The following is a 12,865-nucleotide window of genomic DNA, read 5'->3' on the forward strand; positions in this document are numbered from 1 at the left end:
CGCTGTATTGACAGTTCAATAAGTAATGTTTTTCACACGTTCTTTCCATTGGTGTATGTGTCACCTGATGATGTTTGTGGAGCGAAAATCGATCTGCAGTAAAGAAATTTTTGATCAGCACCTCTTGACACTGAATAATGAAGTTTTTCTTACATTGCTTATTTTCTGTATTTTAAGGAAAGGGAAGAGTCATTCTTGCATATAATGATGCGAGTACAGTACACGATGGTTATTGGATGTGTCTAACATTGAGATTTTGTAGAGAGGATTTTAAAGCAATCAAGACAAAAAAATCTAATTGCTGTATTTGTATTACTTAAAGTTAATAACTGACATAGTTTGCTAAGTAAGACGTATTAGTTACATTAACTCTAGTATTCCCTAAAAAACCTTAGGAGTCGCACATATATCTCTGACTGTGAAATTATTTTCAGTTATTTTGATTACAATTTAAAAATTTATCGACGCAGAGAATTTCGCTCAATTTTCACCAGAAGAGCCGATGCTCGATCTTCGCCGATATGTTTCGAATAAAAGCCTCAATTCCTTTCAGTTCCCTCAGAAAACTGACTTGAACCCTGTTTAATCAGGAATATGAGTGTGAAGCCTAATTGATAAGTCGTATCTGAATTTAAGAAACAGAGTACCATACATAATCAGTTTGCACTTAACTGGGCGACATGGTTAGCGTAGATCTTGATATTGTCTAGAAAATTTGTGGTAACAAATGACTCAAATGACTCTGAGCACTATGGGACTTAACTTCTGATGTCATAAGTCCCCTAGAACTTAGAACTACTTAAACCTAACCAACCTAAGGCCATCACAAACATCCATGCCCGAGGCAGGATTCGAACCTGCGACCGTAGCGGTCGCGCGGCTCCAGGCTTTGTGGTAACAAAATTAGTTTAATTTTGCTATTCAGTGTGCAACAAACTGTGTGAAAATGGTACTGGAAACATAATACTTTTGTAAGAGTGTTCATCTATTAATAATACTGTGAACACAATTTATGGATGTCAGTTGTTCCGTGCGTTCATTTAAAAGTATTCTTAGTTTTACTGCAGTTATTTAGTATGCCATGTATCAGAGATTGAATTATTTTGTGCGGGAGCGGCATGCGGTTGGCGAAGTTTTTATCGTGCTACAGACGTTACCGCGAACTGGATGAAAATGACAGAAAAGGAAAATTAATCCAAATAAAATGTAATGAACTTTGTTTAAAGAGGTTGTTCAGGTTAGCGAACCGGTTTTATTCGGGGATTAAAAGTATATCTAAAATGCAGATCAGAAACGGAGACAACAAACATATTATTCTTCTCTGCTAGGTATTTCTCTTCTGGAATTTGTTGAGAAAGAACTTCCGCTTCTTGAGATCGCGTGGCGAGAGTGCGCAGAAGTAAATCAGGATCTGTGGAATGGAGGATGGCTTATCCGTGGTAAGACGTTTATGCTTCTTACCCAGGTCGTGGCATTTACATTCATCTCGTAATTTACGATGAGATACTTGCATTCCCTGTCCAATTAGTGTGCTAGCTATTTAAAATCAGAAACTTGAAAACAGCCTTTCTGTAAGATTAGGTAGCTAATAAGTTCATGTCCTCTTACCACGGAAACGGAACGTCATATGCGCACGTGCATAACGTCTCTTAACTATCGACGACGAACATGAACTGGAGTTCCCTTTTTATCAAGTGGTTAAGGAGAAAATGGTTAAAATATTGAGTGAAATTTCTTTTATTGGTCTCATTACAACATGTTTTGAAGTAGTTTCTGTAGAAGACGTGGTGTATTGCTTGTAGTGTGTTTTTCGAAAAGCGTCAGAGAAATTCGGGGTAGCGAAAAACAATTTAAACTATTGCGGAAATTAAAAACAAAAAATTGAGAGTCATGTTTTGTACTCTTCGTTGAAAGTCATGTTTTGTACTCTTAGAAACGAATGACATTAATTAACATTACAGTAAACAAGTATCTGTTGCGCCGCCAGCATCAACGAAGATATCATTTCGCCATAAGTGGTGGCAAAAAATAACGATAACTCCGATTTTCTTGTGGATCACTTCATAATCACCATGATCGTCCTAATCATCAGGATCATCATCATATGGGTATGGGGGACTTAATTAGCCGTTATTGTGAAAGGATGATACAAATGGAAATGAGAAAGCTGTAAATAATTTGCTTATTTTTTCAAGTTTTGTGTGACAACCATGAATATTAATGGACAAAACTATTGCCGCTCGAAGGATATGATAATAACTTGCACTGTCTCGTGTAAAAAAAAATTATATAATTATATTACAGATGTATTTTAAAATAAAGTCTGATACACTTATTGTTAGTACGAAAACTGCCCATTGCCAAACACTTCGCTGAGGTTTCGAGAGATGTAAAGGTCCAAGCAGCTAGTGACATGCTGACGTCACATACTTCTCTCCATATGGCCAAATCACGATTCTTAGATTCTTAAGAGTGTCTCGAATACATTTGTGGCCTAAGTCTCGTTTGGATTTAAGTGAAAACAATTTTCAGGCAATTTAAAATCTACAAGGTCGTGCTGAAAAGTAATGCCTCCGAAATTTTTATGTGAAAACTATTAAAGCATTTTAAATAAAGCAAACCTTATTTACATTCTTCATCTTTATTCTTGATGTTCAAATATTTCCAACCAAGAGGTTACGAACTGTTACGTCTAACATGGCGGAGTGTAACGTAAATACATGTAGGTGCGTGAGGAACAGCGTAATCGTGATTCGAAATCGAAAAGTTCGTCCACACATGGAACACTCTTTCCTTCAGCATGACCACACCCACTCACTAGCGATGCGACGTCTACAACAATCCGATGCCTTGTGTTCACGGTCATCAATCATCCTTCATATAGATCAACTTCGCCCTATTCGATTTTCATCTATTTTCAAAACTTAAATAACATCTTTGACGACTTCACCTTGTCAGTGGTGAGGCGGTGCAAGCAGAGGTGAGATTGTGGCTCCGTCACCAACTTCCTACAGTGAAAGTATCGACAAACTTGTCTCTCGTCGGCAGAAACGTGATCGTAGTCAGGATAACTATGTTCACAAATAAATAGGTAGACATAAGAATAAAGATGCAGAACGTTAATAACTTTTGTTTTGTTTAAAAAACCTTAAGAGTTTTCATATAAAGATTTCGGAGACATTACATTTCATCACCCTCCTATGTACGTTCGTGTCTGCTCAGCCAAAGTTCGATAGTTTTTGATGTGTGTCCTCTGCTGCTGTCGTACGTGAAATAGATCATACACACCTCTTACGTCTTATAAAGAAATTAAACAATTGATAGCACACTTTCTTCTAAAAAGTCGTGTTCATCTTGTATTACAATTCACCAAGATCTCCTAGTCCCAAACAGCCAAACTTTTCCTTCCACTACATTCTTTGGTAAAAACGGTCTGTGAGCTGGGTGACTGCCAAAATCTACAATCCATGTACACGTAAGGAACTACCGCCTTCCCGTGGAGCGAGCGGATGGATATCCGAAGCTGAAATATACATGGCCTGACAAAAAAAGACAAGCACCCAGAAGGGGAAAAGGAAATGAAGTTGGAGATCCGTACTAAGGCCCCTTTCAAACTTCGTCAGATGCTGATAACGCTGTCTTAGACGTGTACTTGGCGTTAGAACTGTTGATATTTTTAAAAGTATTGGTAATTCGATACATCGATATTTAAAAAATCTCGGAAAACAAGTCCCTATACATCGTAAAATGTATCGATATATCGACGTAAAGACGGAAAAAATACTGACGTACCTGCCTATAAAAATATCGGCTGCACATTGTAAAAATGCTGCCGGTTTTAGAGCTGTATATTTAAGTACTGATTTATTTTTATATATTCCGTACATCAACAAGCGAGCAACCTGCCTATCCCTCTTAGAGAAAAAACTGAAAGGAAAACGATGTACCTTCACGTTTTACGATATTATCGTCGCTAACAATGGTAACTGCATGTAAGTGGGGTGTATCGCCACATATCGGGTTTTTCCGGAACGTCGACTTTCCTGTATTTTCATTTCTGCCTACGCCAGCAACCTAACAGATGTAATGTCAAAATTGCGTGGTGAAGCTGCACGTTGCATTTTATGTTGGAGCACGCACGTCCGCCTACCGCAAAGACCAATCTAGTCACTTAGACTTAGGTCAATCATTTCCAGCAATTGTTTTCTAAGCTGCCGATGCGAGGAAGTAGCACTCTAACTACGTTAAAAACGAAAATTACGTTTTTTACTTCAAAAATTTGTAAGGCACAATGAAAGGAAAATTACGTTTTTCTGCAATTCCAACGACATCCAATATTTACCGAAAGTTATGGAAAAATTTTATAATATAAAATAAAAATTCGTCACTCGATGTTGCCATTTTGATACTATATATCGGGGGAAAATATATCAATATTTATCGACATTTTGGAAAAGAAGTCGATATATCGATATTTCGTCAACAGCACTCCTTTTTATCTCCATTTCATTCACAGTGACCACTCAACATGTCACTGTTGACGCTCCTTACATATCGTAATAGGCCTGGTAACAACAACACTAATGCTTTCTTGTGGCCGGCACTGGAAATAGCAAGAATCATTGAGTACCCACCGATAATGCGTATGTGTAGGAAGCTATATTCACATCTCATCCTTCCATCTCGGTCCTTCACAGTTTTTGTCATACAGTATAGTTACAGATCAGTGACAGTTCTCACTAGTCCCTAGCTGCAGTGACCGGTTTTACCAAACCCATATCTAGCAAAGACTGTCAAATGTCCCTGTCTTGCCAAGCATTTGTATGACTTGGTGACACGCGCGTAGTTTGTCGGACAGCGTGGTCGTGATGATTATTACACCATTCCTCTCCTCAATTGAAGACGATTGCTAATCTTGTAGCCGGCCGGAGTGACCGAGCGGTTCTAGGCGCTACAGTCTGCGACCGCGCGACCGCTGCGGTCGCAGGTTCGAATCGTGCCTCGGGCATGGATGTGTGTGATATCCTTAGGTTAGTTATGATTAAGTAGTTCTAAGTTCTAGGAGACTGATGACCTCAGAAGTTAAGACCCATAGTGCTCAGAGCCATTTCAACCATTTAATCTTGTTTCTCAGATATCTGAAGATACTTTTTGTTATCAAACTTATATATTTATGGAATGTAACGGGGTTGGACACAAATACGGAGGCACAGCAAAACCGCGCTCTTTACCATAATTGCAGATGTTAGCCAAGCCTGCAGATTACGCTGTTCTACACTACTGGCCATTAAAAGTGCTACATCAAGAAGAAATGCAGATGATAATCGGGTATTCATTGGACAAATATATTATACTAGAACTGAAATGTGATTACATTTTCACGCAGTATGGGTGCATAGATACTGAGAAATCAGTACCCAGAACAACCAACTCTGGCTGTAATAACGGCCTTGATACGCCTGGGCATTGAGTCAAACAGAGCTTGGATGACGTGTACAGGTACAGTTGCTCATGCAGCTTCAACACGATACCACAGTTCATCAAGAGTAGTGACTGCCGTATCGTGACGAGCCAGTTGCTCGCCCACCATTGACCAGACGTTCTCAATTGGTGAGAGATCTGGAGAATGTGCTGGTCAGGTCAGCAGTCAAACATTTTCTGTATCCAGAAAGGCCCGTACAGGACCTGCAACATGCGGTCGGGCATTATCCTGTTGAAATGTAGGGTTTCGCAGGGATCGAATGAAGGGTAGAGCTACGGGTCGTAACACATTGGAAATGTAACGTCCACTGTTCAAAGTGCCGTCAATGCCAACAAGAGGCGACTGAGACGTGTAACCAATGGCACCCCATACCATCACGCCGGGCGATGACGAACACACGCTTCCAATGTGCGTTCACCGCGATGTCGCCAAACAATGATGCGACTACCATGATGCTGTAAACAGAACCTGGATTCATCCGAAAAAATGACGTTTTGCCATTCGTGCACCCAGTTTCGTCGTTGAGTTCACCATTACTGGAGCTCCTGTCTGTGATGCAGCGTCAAGGGTAACCGTAGCCATGGCCTCCGAGCTGACAGTCCATGCTGTTGCAAACGTCGTCCAACTGTTCGTGAAGATGGTTCTTGTCTTGCAAACGTCCCCATCTGTTGACTCAGGGATCGAACATGGCTACACGATCCGTTACAGCCATCTCGACTGCTAGTGACACGAGGCCGTTGGGATCCGGCACGGCGTTCCGTATTAGCCTCCCGAACCCACCGATTCCATATTCTGCCAACAGTCATTGGATCTCGACCAACGCGAGCAGCAATGTCGCGATACGATAAACCACAATCGCGATAGGCTACAATCCGACCTTTATCAAAGTCGGAAATGTGATGGTAGGCATTTCTCCTCCTTACACGAGGCATCACAACAACGTTTCACCAGCCAACGCTGGTCAACTGCTGTTTGTGTATGAGAAATAGTTTGGAAACTTTCCTCATGTCAGCACGTTTTAGGTGTCGCCACCGGCGCCAACCTTGTGTGAATGCTCTGAAAAGCTAATCATTTGCATATCACAATTTTTTCTTCCTGTCGGTTAAATTTCGCACCTGTAGCACGTCATCTTCGTGGTGTAGCAATTTTAATGGCCAGTAGTGTACTAGGATTTGACCACGAACGACACTTCGGCAACGTTCTCAATACTGTACAAGTGCAGTTGTGATCAGACTTGCGTTCTGTGTAGTTGTGAGCTTATTGTGTCTGAGATGAATGGCTTCGAACGTGGGAAAACTGTTGGTGGTTGTTAGGTGGCTGCTTCCTCATTCAACGTCACCGAATTCTTCCTTGTTTCAAGCGGCGCCATACCGAAGATTTATTCTGCTTACGAGGAAAGCGGAAAAATATCATTCGCTACTTCACAATATGGACGAAAGTGTGTGTTGAGTGTTGAGTAATCGTAACAGACGGTTGTTAAAGAAGACTGGCGGAAAATCAGAGAAAGAGCGCTTCAGAAGTCAATCCAAAACTGAACGTCGCACTCACGAACCCTGTCAGTATCAAAACAATACGAATGGAGGTCCATAAGCTGGAAATGTCAGTCGAGCTGAAATTACGAAACCTCTTGTCAGCGATGCAAATGCTGTAACAGGAGAGCGTGATGTCGAAGCCATGGAACCTGAACCTCGGAGCAATGGAAAAAAGTAATTTGGTCAAATGAGTCGTGTTGTACACAGTTTCCAACTTCCGGCAGAGTTTACATCCGAAGAATGAAGCATTGGTGGGAGGGGTAAGGGGAGTCGGTGATAATTTGGCCAGCTATGTCGTGGTATTCCATAGGTACTCTCCAAGTCCGCATTACTGCCAAGGTTTATGTAAGCATTTTGGCTGATGCGATCCATCCCATTGTACAACGTTTGTTCCACAGCCATGATGCAGTTTTCTAAGACGAAAAGGGTACTGATCACACACCTCGCATCGTCCAAAAATAATGTTGTGAACACCAGAAAAAAAATGGTTCAAATGGCTCTGAGCACTATGAGATTCAACTGCTGAGGTCATTAGTCCCCTAGAACTTAGAACTAGTTAAACCTAACTAACCTAAGGACATCACAGACATCCATGCCCGAGGCAGGATTCGAACCTGTGAACACCAGATATCAATATTATTGGGCCTCCTCCTCCAACACCATTATATGACAGTCACTATCTCGTAGGTACAACGGCATTTGATTCCCTTTGAAACGATACAGGGACTGTGTATATCCATTTTGTGACGACTGAGAGCTGGTGTGAATACCAACTGTTTTCCAGTACCGTATTGGGAATGGTGCCGTGTTGTATGTTGGGTGTTTCCATATATTCGTCCACACTTTGTATTTTTAATTACCTTCACAATTTACAACGTAGAACTCCTCTGTACTTCATCGCACTATGAGAACTATCTCATATGCTCCATCGCTATAAGCAGAAAGTGCCATTAAAAGCCACACTTTTACTTTAGTTTACTTTAGATGTGGCAAGGGCCTATCGACCATATGCCTAATCTATGAGCCTCTTTTACTTTTGCCTGTCCAATGACCGAGCGAGGTGGCGCAGTGGTTAGCACACTGGACTCGCATTCGGGAGGACGACGGTTCAATCCCGTCTCCGGCCATCCTGATTTAGGTTTTCCGTGATTTCCCTAAATCTTTTCAGGCAAATGCCGGGATGGTTCCTTTGAAAGGGCACGGCCGATTTCCTTCCCAATCCTTCCCTAACCCGAGCTTGCGCTCCGTCTCTAATGACCTCGTTGTCGACGGGACGTTAAACACTAACCACCACCACCACCACCACCACCACCACCACCTGTCCAACGAGCTGTTGTCCAGTCGCTGTTGCTGTTCATTCTAGTTGTGTCCTCCCGAATGTTATCCCACCCTCTGATTCCGGTCTCCCTCTTCCTCTCGTTCCGTCTATTGTTCTGGTGAATGCCATTCTAGGTAGTCTATTCTCTGTAATTCTTGATATTTGGCCTGGCCAATTCAATCTTCTCCTCTTGAGCACTTCGACGATGTTACAGTGATGGTACAGCCCTCTTAATCATTTCTTGATATTCTCCATTCCATGTTATTTTCGTCGTTTATGTCTCCAAAAATTTTCCTTAGTACTTTTCTTTCGAATATTATCAGTTTTTCCTCATCTTTCTTTCTAAATATTAACGTTTCACATCCATATAACATCACAGGTATAATGGTCGATTGATATAAGCGGATTTTGAAGTTAGTGCTAAGTGATCTTTTTCTTAGAATTTTGATGGAAGTAAAAACTGTCTTGTTTGCTGTTGATAAACGGGCATCTATTTCTATATCTGTTCTGTTGTTATTACTTAGAAGACTTCCTAGGTACTTGAAGCGGTCAACAGTCTTGAAGTTGAACCCATCTACAGTCAAAGGTGCATCTTTTGTGGTTTTCTTTTTATGGGCAGGTATTCTGTCTTTTCTTCATTAACATGTAATCCTGTTTTCTCAGAAATTTTGTAGCAATTTTGCATCATTCTGATTAATTCTGGAACTACTTATTAGCGCTACATCATCTGCATAAGCAAGTCTTGTAATGTTCAAATCCCGTAGCTGGATCCCTTGTGCACTGGTTTTGGAAAATTCTCTATCGATCTTCTTTAGGACAAGGTTAAATAAAATAGGTGAAATGGTGTCCCCTTGTCTCAGTCCAGTCTACACCTTAAAATTTCAGTTTCTCCTACCGGTGTGTTTATGTGACATAGTTTCGTATACACACATTTTAACTAATCTGATTAATTTTGATAGTATTTTATATTCCTTCATTGTGTTTAGGAGTGTCTGTCGGTGTATGCTATCACAGGCCTTTTTAAAATCTTTTAAAAAAAGAGCACACTTAGTACTATAAAAGCATAGAACTGAGATACCAATGCACGTACAAAATAAAATAATCTCAACTGTAATGAACGTGATATCGAAAAATACGTTTTAAAAAAATGAATGTCCGTAAACATATATCGCTTAAAATATTGGGCAAAACTTAATCTTTTGTAATTCCTAGAGAAAGGCAGCAAACAGCGTTGTTTATTAGTATCGTATGTAAACAACAGACTACTACATGAATAAAACAGGGCGAAATGTGCCATAAATTGTTTACTGTAACCTTTTAAGTACAACCCTTGTCATAAAAATTACACAGAATACCAACTGTAGACGAGATTTGACCTCCGGACGGCAACAAAGAATTAGTAACGCGCTACCCAAATTGTAACATCCGTTTCACTTAGGTAGGAGTCGTTCCTTAACTATACAGAAAGACGACCTTCAGAACTCCGCCATAGCTAGTCCCCAGCCCGGATGGAAAACGAGGGAGGGGGGGGGGAAGTAAAACGTCTTGTACGAGCGTCTTGTCAGGACTGCGGGGAAGACAGTAACGATCGTCGATTTTGGGACCACGCTGTCCCTAGATGACTTAACGAATGGAAGCAGCAGGTCTCTCCGTTAAGGCAATTAGAAGAGAACTTGGAGCTGCTAGTCCTGACACCACCCTTACCCTATGGAGCGCTTTTTACTTTTAAGGCCTTCCTCACTCTTCAGCAGTTGACCTGAATTCCATTGGCCAGCATTCACGATCACGGCCGTCTTCCTCTTTCAGACCTCTCCTCTTGCTCATAATTCCAATCACTCCCGCTCTCTATTTATTCTCGGCCGTCCGCACTCCTTCGTTCCCGGTGGCGACCATTTCCGGATTGCCTTTGGCTATCATCCTTGCTTCTTTGCCTGTATATGGCTACACCATTGAACAGCTTTATTTCCAGTTCTTCGCACGACTGATTGTTCCATGATCATTATCTTCCATATTTTCTCAATCTTTATCCTCTGTGTTATGGATATCCTAGGTGCCTACCTTACTCAATCAATTTTTATTGCCGCTCCCCAGGTTCCATCCTTCTGCACCGTATTTTAATATACTCTCCACTGTTGTTTGACGAAACCTCTTCTTTGTTTCGTCTGATATTTGCATGCTCCTCAGATTTACATTTACGATCTTAGTTGCTCCTCTTGCATGCAGGATCCTGCGTTCCACATCTGCCTCACAGCTTCCTCGAGGAATGGATCTTAAGTCTTTAAACTGCTTTCAAACTTAAATAGTTCCTTGCAGCAATACTACACAGAAGTAATGGTGTAGGGATGCGTGTTCAATTCCAGAGATATGTAAATACACAGAATACAAGACAGGAAGTGTCTGACGCAGATGTTAAATCGGTTACTGCTGCTACAGTGGCAGTTTATCAAGAGTTAAGTGAGTTTTTAACTTGGTGTTTCAGACGGCGCACGAGCTATGGGACACAGCATTTCCGGGGTAGCGATAAAATGGAAATTTTACCGTACAATTATTTCACGAGTGTACCGTGAATGTCAGGAATCCGGTAAAACGTCAACTCTCCGACATCGTTGCGGCTGGAAGAAGACCATGCAAGAACGGGAGCAACGACGGATGAAGAGAATCGTTCAGCGTGAGAGAAGTGCAACCCTTCCGCAATCTGCTGCAGGTTTCAATGCTGGGCCACCAGCAAGTGTCAGCGTGCGAACCATTCAACGAAACATCACCGATACGGGCTTTCGGAGCCGAAGCTCACTCGTGTACTCTTGATGACTCGACAACACAAAGCTTTACGCCTCGCCTGGGCCCGTCAGCACCGACTTTGGATTGTTGATGACTGGAAACATGTTCCCTGGTCGGTCGAGTGTCGTTTCAAATTGTATCAAGTGGATAGACGCGTACGGGTGTGGAGACAACCTCATGAATCCATGGACTCTACATGTGAGCAGGGGACTGTTCAAGCTGGAGGAGGCTCTGTAATGGTGTGGGGAGTGTGCAGTTGGATTGATATGGGACCGCTGATATATCTACATACGACTCTGATAGGTGATACGCACATAAGAATCCTGTCTCATCACCTGCATCCATTCATGTTGATTATACATTCCGACGGACTTGGGCAATTCCAGTAGGACAATCCGACACCCCACCAAACTTCCCAGACATGCACACTATTGAGCATATGTGGGATGCCTTGCAACGTGCTTTTCAGAACTCCACTCCCTCGTGCTCTTACGGATTTATGGACAGCCCTGCAGGACTTATGGTGTCAGTCCCCTCCAGCACTATTTCAGACATTAGCTGAGTCCACCCCACGTCGTGTTGCGGCCCTACACGTTATTAGACAAGTGTACCAATTTCTTCGGCTCTTCAGTGTATATACACTTCATCTTAGCCCATTACTAGATATTCTGTTTTTCTCATATTTGTTCTAAGCCGACCCTGTTAATATGTTTCAATTACTTTTTCATCATAAACTTGGATTCTTCACTACTCTGTGCTATCAAAAACTAATAGAGAAGATAGTACCATGCTGGAAAGGAATACCTCCGCAGGACTGATTCCACCTATACAGTAAATTTTAAGTTGACAAACCATAATAACTTGAAAAATAACCTTCACACGAAAAAATTGTGTAGAATCCAAAGTTGATTATTTGCTAGTGGGTGGTGCGGGAGGCTACTTTAAATTTCAAATGGGAACCCCAATTTTTTATTGCATAATGAGATTCTACATAAAAAACTACGTACATTTTGTCTTAAACATTTTTTTGTTTCTTGGCAATTGGCGCTGTAATTCAAGAAAATCCATGTTCTCATTTTTGCGTGGAAAATGGTTATGGATAAATAAAAAATACTTATTTAATTCGTAATTTGATTCGCTAAAACTAAAACTCTCCCCCTCTCTCCATAGGGTGGGGTTTGAAAGAGAAGAATTCTAGTTTTACAAATGTTGACCCAAATATTAATTTTTTTCCGCAGATTCGGATAAGGTTTTCTTTTGTTCCGGGGTCTTGAGGCCACACAACTTTTAATTATCAAACAAATCATCTGACTATCTAACCAACTACCCAAACATCCTACATAAGTTCAAATGGCTCTGAGCACAATGGGACTTAACTGCTGAGGTCATCAGTCCCCTAGAACTTAGAACTCCTTAAACCTAACTAACATAAGGACATCACATACATCCATGCCCGATGCAAGATTCGAACCTGCGACCGTAGCAGTCGCGCGGTTCCAGACTGTAGCGCCTAGAACCGCACGGCCACTCCGGCCGGCAGACCTCATCGAAATGAGTGAATTAGATGTAGCAATGCCAAATTGAAGAACAGAGACGCTACATTGACAGACGGATTAAATTTCGAATTGCTCAAAACGGTAGTCTTTCACTGGAGGAGCGTATGTTACTTCTCAGGCCGGCCGGAGTGGCCGTGCTATTCTAGGTGCTACAGTCTGGAGCCGAGCGATCGCTCCGGTCGCAGGTTCGAATTCTGCC

The sequence above is a fragment of the Schistocerca piceifrons genome, chromosome 4, assembly GCF_021461385.2.
Source record: "Schistocerca piceifrons isolate TAMUIC-IGC-003096 chromosome 4, iqSchPice1.1, whole genome shotgun sequence".
Classification (NCBI taxonomy): Eukaryota; Metazoa; Arthropoda; class Insecta; order Orthoptera; family Acrididae; genus Schistocerca; species Schistocerca piceifrons.